We start from the raw sequence: 8,953 nt of genomic DNA on the forward strand, positions 1-8,953 counted from the left end.
TATTGTCTACTATATTTTTTGGCTAACCTTTAGAAAATGTATCTTTTTTAAAAATTGTAACAGTTTGTTTACTAAGAGAGAAAAAAATTTTAACATTATGTCTTGAATTGAATGCCAATCACTGTTAAGCTATTAGCCAGCTTTCACGCGGCTGTTTTAATGAGTAATTAGTCAGGTGACACCCATGCACAAAATTAGCAATGTTGACTTTTTTCTGGGTCACTACAAAAACCATTCTTTTAGTTATTTTTTTCTTCGATTTTTAAACTTTTTTTTTAATCTTGTTTTAGTTCAAATTTTTGCACGGAATTTTCAGAATTTTCTGTTTTTCTTTTAATTGAATAATGTAGCTAATATTTCTTCGTATATTAAAATTTGATTTCGAAAGTTAAATCTTCCACACTTAAAAAAGGTAGACCTATTCAGTAGTTTATCTGAAATTTAACCATTTTGAAATGCGGCCCTCCCCTTAGGCTTATTAGCAGTGCGACCCCTATGGTATGCTATATAGAGCATTTAAAGGATATATGAATGAAATTATTTAAATTAAAGCAACTAATAACATATTTTTCTGCCTTTCTTAGTGTTTTAATTTTAATTCTTTTTCACTTGTAATTTTTCAGAAGTTTTTTTTTTTGTTAATTTATTTTTTTTTACAACTGTAATTAATTATTTGCTTTTAAACAGCACTCACTTTTGAAAATAAACAAAATATATGTTCTATTATAATTTCTTTTTGTCTTTTTAGCTGTGATCTATTTTTTATTTTTCATTTTTTTCAGCCATCCTTTTTTAGAAATCTAATTCTTCTTATTCTATTATTTTTAAATGGAACTCACTTTCGTATATAGTTAAAATATGATCCACTATCATTTATTTTTATTTTTTAACTGAGTAGTCCCTTTATTTAGCTATAAACTATTTTTAACAATTGCAAATCATTATTTTTTCAAAATGATCTAATGTACGCATACAGTTAAAATATTTTTTTCATTTTAATTCGAATTTGCATTTCCATTTAATTATGTTTCTAACTAAGGTTTTTTCCCCTTTTTATCCATAATACATTTTCGTTTTCAGCTGTAATTAGTTTTTATTTTTAATCAAGAATCATTCGTTTTATTATTTATTGTTGCTTTCAGTTAAAATATGCTCTCAATTTAAATAATTAAATAATTTAAATAATTAAATTTAAAACTTTCATTAATTTAAGTTCTCTTTCAAACTTTATTCATTTTCGTGTTTCGATCTTCTTCTTTTTATTTTTTTTTTAATTCAGAAACTAGCTGTTCAGTGCTTTCTATATCAATATTTCAACAATTCCTACTACAGCTTTCCAACCATAGTTTTCGAGAGGATATGTCACATGTGTTTAGAGATGGAGAGATTTTCTCAGTTTATTTTAATTTGTTAGGTTGCGAAAAAAAAATAATTTCCATTACCTCTTTGAATAGTGACAGGTTTTTTTTTTGTCCGTAAAATATGTCTAATATCTAAACACATGTTAGTGATCTAAACGTGCAACGCATGTGAATGTACAAACAGATGGAATATCCTGGGAACAGGAAACAGTTACACTCGAAACCACACCCTCTAACGATACTCATTTAATGGAGCAATATTACCCGTTACTGGTCCACTTACAATTAAAACTATCGGAGCAGAGCATTTTTATCGATTGTTACTTTTTTTAGAACATTTAGATTTTAATTGATACTACTCTTTTAATATACTCAGGCTACGTGCTTAAGTAACTCCAGTTTTAAAATTAAAAATGGTTGCATATACATTTTTATCAAATAATTATTTCAATTTAAGATGTAAAGGCCACCCTTAAAATTTTTGCTTCTGTTTAAAATTTTGATAGTTGTGTAACTACGCAATTTGAAATTTTGGAGTGAATTGGACTTTAATAGCAACCAGTAAAATGAATATGAGGCTAAGTTGAACCACATTATTTCACTTCTTAATATGATACTGTAATTCAACTTGAATCGATTCATGATTCAGCTTAACACCTTATTAAATTTCGGTTCAACGCGGAACCCACTTTGTCAGAATGTAGTTCTTATTCACTTTTTTTATTTTTATTTATACAAACTTATGACTCTAATCTTTATTTACAAATGTGAAATATATAAGTCATAAAAATATTTTGCCACGTTTCGTAAAAATATTATTTAATAAAAATATAATTATAAAATATTATAAAATATAATTAAAAATTTATTTTATAAACATTATTTCATAAAGATATCATTTAAGCTTGAAAAACTTTTTGCTTATTAAAAAAAATAAGTTTGATATATTTAAATTTGTCATAAAAAATAAACATAAATATTACCTTTTTAAACACAGATCACTCTTAGTAAAAATAAGCACTTTTTTCCCGACTCAAAGTAACGTATCAAAACATGATATTTTTTCTTAATTTCTATTCGAGAAAACCAACTACGGAACATTTTTTTTTATTTAAATTCATTTGGTAATTTTTTCTTAAGGTTTCGTTATTTGAATTATAAATACAGTCAATCTCTTAAATATGATTTAAAATTTTTTTGCATTGTGGTAACTATTAAAATAAAACAAAAGACTGTATATATTCAAAATATTTCTTTATATTTTCTTTCAAATTATACAGATACAGTTAACAAAAAATTTTATAAAAATATTACGAAAATCTTTTAAATTATTTGAAATTAAACTGTTTAAAAAACAAACAAAATCTTAAAACTTTATTAAAAAGTAAACATTTTAATAAAAATTATAATTTATACAGTTGTGCTGGTTAGGATTTAGCTATCATCCCATTTTTAATTCAAAATATTGTTTTTAAATAATTTTTATAAGATTACTCTCAGATCAGCTTTTTATAGAATCTTTAAATTGCATTTGGGTGTAAAATTTTAAGTTCTTTGTCTTCTATACTTCTGAAGCCTCTTTTAAACTTTCTCCCAGCTTTCTAACTACTATACTCTTCTAGTCATAAGATTTTTCTGACTAATTTTCTGTTACTATCTGCATACAAATTTGGTTTACAAGTAATTTGGTTTAGTAAAAGCGGAAAAATTCAAATTTGTTTCTTTCTATATTTTAAAGTTTTTATGACTTGTAATTTTTACAACTACTTTATATTTATAATTTCATATATGCTGTTTTTGCTGACATAGATACTTAAGTATCTATTTGATTTTATACATAATTATTCTCGTAAAAAATATCAAAGAGCTTTTTCCAATTATATTTCTGAAAAACAAGTTTAACTGGGATTGGATTTCATAAAAATTTTCAATACTTTTAAACAAAGGTAAATTTTAGTAAATTCGGTATAGATAAGAGCTCCAAATTACGTATGCTATGCTCTGCCATATGCTACGTTTTCCCTCAATCCAGCCATACACATATTCAGAAGTTAAAAATTTTGGGAAAGTTCAGATTTGTGCTGTTTCATCTAAGTGACGATAGATCTTATATAAAATATAAATTCTTAAGGAATCTAATTGAGGAAAACAATAATAAAAGGAAACCGTCCTTTTTAAAAACTTTTTAAACCGAGATTAAGATACCGATTCCTATTTTTTTTTTCTAATAAAATGAGAACATTTATAAAAAAAAGTATAGTGATATTTCTTAATCTTGCAAATGGAATTTTGCCAAATAATATTTTTTGAACAATAATAAATTAGATTTAAAAGCAGGGGGAAAATATTTATTTCGATTATATTTTTCATTAATATGACACGTATGATTAATGTTTCGTACTAGTTGCGCGCATTTTTAAATTTTTTTCTGAAATTTATGTTTGTTTGATGGAAATAGTTTGAAATTAAAAGGAGGTCAACTAAGCTAAGTAGTATAAAATTTGAAATGAAGTACCTAGTCTAAGCATCCGTCATTTGAAATTGCTTTTCCGTTGTCCTACTTTACCATATAAATTAAAAATTTTAAAAAAAATATGTTCAATCCGAGTTTTAAGCAGAAATAAATGCTTCATATGTCAAATAATTTAGTTAACTTAAACCTTGCTTTCTTTTTTGTTTGTTTATTTATTTCTCTCATTCTCATCCCCCTTCAAGAAATTTTTGATGATTCGATAGTGAAAAGTTCGAATTAATATATTGTAATTCAATAAATCTGTAATGTTTACAAAGCGAATAAAGCTTAGAAAGCGAATAAAGTTTATAAAGCGAAGAAACACAGCGATAGTTTCTCCTTGTTGATGTTACTAATTAAGCAGAAAATAAAATTATTAGTCCTTTTGATAATTTTCTGCCTTTATGTTTAAATTATATAAAAGTGAAACTTAAAGAATAATTAAATAATTTCAGCATTCTTCGACTGACTTCTAAGATGTACCTAAAAATCAAAAGAAAATATTTATTCCCAGTAAAACACTACTTAAGGTCAGATCCGTAGTTAACCTGCGTCGGGCTAACCATAGTAGATTTTCGTCTGCTTTATTGTCGATTAGTTTTGAGCAAAATGTTCTTCTAAAATGCTAGTTTCCCCACATACCAGTACTATAATTATTTTAATTTTCTCCAATTTGCAATTAAAATACAAAGCTATTTAGTAAAAATAAATCTAAACTTATCTTCCTTTCCTTATAATTACACCACTGATAATTTTTCCAGTAAACACCTCTTATCACTATTTAATTAAAAGTGGTAAATTGGAAACACAATTAGTCAGTTAGCTCCGTAACAACTGAATTGTAACATTTGTTCCATAAGGATTGCCCTTTAAGGTTTCATGATAGACTGCAAGGGCAATTTCGACTATAGATAGATAGTTATGAATATCTATATATCTATATATATTTCGCTAAAATACATAACATAAAGGTACATGAAAAATAATAATTTAAGTTTTTCCACCAACCTTTAACTTTCGTTATAGTGTGAAAAATGTAAAGGTTATATTATTCCATATTTTTAGTTTTGAGTTAGGTTGAGTTTTTATCTATTTATTTTGTTTCCATTCATTTAACAGTCTTTTTTCATCGTAATCTTTCATTTATATTACTCCTATTATTTGTTTTCCGCTATGTATTCCAATTACAAAAAATTTCAAAGCAGTGTGGCCACCATAGCTCAGTGGTTAGAGCACTGGTCTCGTAAACCAGGGGTCGTGAGTTCGAACCTCACTGGTGGCTGGGTGATGATAGGAAACAATTTTGGAAGACAATCGCGGAAACTGTAATTCTGATGAATTAAAATGTGATTACGATGGCAAGATTTTCCATCTAAATACCTATATTAATCTGTTGACATTCATTTATTCTAATTTAAAACTTAGTTCCAAGTTTTAATTCGGAAGTTAAGGTTTCTTTAATTCGGTCTATAATTCTTAAAATCTCTATGATAAAAGTTTCAAACAATTATCAACAAATATGAATAAAATAGATTGAACATTGCGTTACGTCTTACCTCCTTGTTATTACCCAAACTCATTAATTTACTCACTGCTTTTGAAAGCTGAAAATTGTGATAACAAACAAAATTTTTAATTTTTTCCTTGAGAGAAATAAGTGTAAGTCATAGTCATAGGGTGTGTTTATAGTGTTAATTTGATGCTTATGAATATAAAATTAATGCGAAGTTCTTATATATCCAACACATATCAATTTTAGTTCAAAATAGATGGCAGCACTAACATAGTAGTTGGCATTAAATATTGAGGTTGTTATTAGTCCTACGTTCTCTAAAATTCTTCTTTTAATGTTCTTCACCTTCTACTTTTGGAAGCGCAGGTGGCGCCATCAGATGGCTAAATAAGACATATTGCCCTTCGCAGAAGGAAATAAGTGAAAATAGCAATAGTAATTTTCCCAATTAAAAATAGTATATCTTGTTATTAGGACAGTAGTGATGAAGTTGAATGACGCTCTTTATTTATTAATATTAAGGGAACAGAAAGATATCTATAATATATATATATATATATATATATATATATATATATATATATATATATATATATATATATATATATATATATATATATATATATATATATATATTTTTTTTTTTATTTATTTTTTTATTTTTTATTATGTTTTGATTTTTTGGCAATTTATTGATGCGAAGTGTTTGTACACAATACCCTAACTATTTTCGTCTATTTTTGACTTAAGCAGGGAAAACGTGTTAAACCACAAAACGGAGAGAGTTTAAAAAATTTAAGTGTTAAAAAAATATGTATATTGTTTTAAATTTATTTATGACAAAAAATATTTGAAATTGCAAAACAACTAATTTTTACTAACCGACCTTTTTTTTATCGGAAATTTTTTTTTTAGCTTTAGTTACCAGAAAAATAAAAGCTTAAAAGTGTTAAAAATTTTGCTTTAACATTTTCGCTCGTAAATTTAAAAAAAAAAAGTACTTTTTCTTAATAGTTTTTTTAATAAATAATCCTTGTTAAATTCCTAAAAAAATTACCATTTACAGAATCCTACTGTCTTTTCAAGAACTATTTCGCTCGTGGTAAAAATTTATTTGGATCCTTTAATCTTAGTTTTACATTTAGCGCACTTCACAATATATCGACAATATCTTTGCACAGAATTATAAAATTCGTTTATCCAAAAATAGTTTAATACAAAAAATAACTTTTAGTATATATTTATTATTTTTCATTATTTAATTTAATAATAGTCAAAAATATTTTGAATACTAAGGTATACAAATTCTAACATAATTTTTTTAAAGAATGCAATTTTAAATGGCGAAATACAAAATTTAAGCTAAGTCAATCGAGTAGTTCCTGAGAAATCAAACTTTGAACAAGTCATAATTTTCAAATTTGATTTCTCATGATCTATTTGACCGATTCATCTCAAATTTTTATTTCGCCATTTAAAATTGCATTCTTTAAAATGGTATAAAAAAATTTTATATCTTACAATTCAAAATATTTTGACTATTATTAAATAAAATAATAAATATTTACTAAAAATTACTTTTTGCATGATTTATTTATTTTTATTTTATTTATTTATTTTCATTTTTTATTTCTATTTATTTATTTATTTATTTAATTTTTTTTTTTTTTTTGGATAAACGAATTTTATAATTCTGAGCAAAATTTTTTCGTTTTATAAGTTCTCGAGATATGGTGAAATAATTTACATTAAGAGGTCCAAATTTAGGTTCGCTCTCCTGACCAAAGTATTCGCAGACCATAACTCGCAGATTGCGACAACATATTTTATTTTATAACCGTCGTTGAACAGCCGACCCAATTTCATGGGTTTACGACTACTTACGTTCTACTCCGTAGCCTTGCAATTTTGAACCAATCCAGAAGACAAGGAAACTCCTGGATCAGTACCCCCAGAGGTATTGATTTGTTGTGGGAACATGGAGGACTTTGAGATTCGACAGATTTAACGTGCATCAGTCACCATTTACTACACGGGGAGTCTTCAGCCGGCGAGGATTGAACCCACGACCTCTTGGATATGAGCCTAGCGCCCTACCGACCAGGCTATTCCGGCCTGCGACAAGAATCCGTCGAAAACACAGCATGTTTAGTCAGAGAAACTACGTTTTTGTGTCTGATTTCGTCGTCTGCACTGATTAATTAGCATATTTGAGGTCTCCCCCTCGAACCATTAAGATTGAGTTACAGAATGATGAGTTCCGTATTTCATTTTGCGAACTGTACAGCTCAAAAAATTCTAAATTAAATTGTACTGACATACATGTGATTTGATATCAAAATAGAAATTCATATCGAAAAAGCGTAATTTCTATTACTCACCCTTTATTTGTTCTTTTAAATTTTCTGTAGCATTAAATATGCTTAAATTATTAAATATTACCTGAAAGAAAAGAAAGTTCTAATACTTATATTAATGCTAATGCTTATAATGGCAAAGTTCAGAATAAAATATAAAACCAAAGAGTCAAAGTATTTTTTGTAAAACTTTGATAATTCATTGAAAAAAATATTTGTTTTGGGGGTATCCATTTTTAAAACAATTCTTTTTTATCTCTACATCATACAAAAATAATAAATCTTACTCCTGATAATGTGTTGATAAGTTAGTTTTCTCAAAGAAGCAAAAAGATTTTATGATTATCATTATTTTTTGTGTGAGTTGATAATAACTAAAATCACCCTTTTTTTTCGCTCTTGTCTTTAACGAAATTTCTAATAATTTTGAAGGTTGACAATGGAAATGAGTTTGTACTAAATAATTGGATAAAACTTATATATTTCCTTAAACTAATTTCATGATTTAATTGAATATTTGGAAAAATTACAGAAATGAATTTCCAACTGCTTAGGCAATTAGGTGCAATTGTTAATTGCATAATTAGAACATGAGCTATATTTTTCTATTGTTGTTGTTGTCGGCCATTAAGGCAGAGGGGATGTGATTATTCTTGTTTTCCAGTGGCACCATCTATGGCCAAGAATTCGACTTCTGCCACACCTTTGCGTCACACCCCATTTATAGGGCGAACCCATTCATTCATCATCGCAATTTTGACCTGAACCAGAGAACGATCAATCTCCAACTCAGTACCCCCAGAGGTACTGATTTGCCATGAGAACATGGAGGACTTTGTGGTGACAGGTGCGAGGTTTAACTCGCACCTGTCACCATTTACTACACGGGAAGTCCTCGGCCGTATTCTTCTATCATAAAGAGAATATTGATCTTGAAATTTGGCTCCTAGTGCTCCAACTAATTCACCTAAAAATTTGCTGCTTGTCATCGTGTTTAGTTATGCTGCAATATTAAATAGGATTAAGCTTGAAAATTATTGGTTAATAAGTTTTTTTCGACTTATTAGCCAATAATTAAGAGGGCCAACTGATTAACCGACTTATTAACCAAAATAATCTAGGCATTTGTGTATATAAATGGAACAAAAGAAATCTTTGTAAATTTTTCAAAGAGTCCCGCTGTTTTTTTTTTTTTTTTTTTTTTTAATGA

General features: G+C 26.9%; 1 non-coding gene across 1 annotated transcript; it reads left to right on the forward strand.

Annotated features, from left to right (window-relative positions):
• The first annotated feature begins 5,082 nt into the window (after positions 1-5,082).
• TRNAT-CGU (transfer RNA threonine (anticodon CGU)) lies at positions 5,083-5,155 on the forward strand. The gene has a single exon. It is a non-coding gene; the product is annotated as a tRNA-Thr (tRNA).
• Positions 5,156-8,953: the final 3,798 nt, after the last annotated feature.

Source organism: Parasteatoda tepidariorum, chromosome 11 (assembly GCF_982258835.1).
Source record: "Parasteatoda tepidariorum strain Cologne lab strain chromosome 11, Ptep-v5.0, whole genome shotgun sequence".
NCBI classification, from domain to species: Eukaryota; Metazoa; Arthropoda; class Arachnida; order Araneae; family Theridiidae; genus Parasteatoda; species Parasteatoda tepidariorum.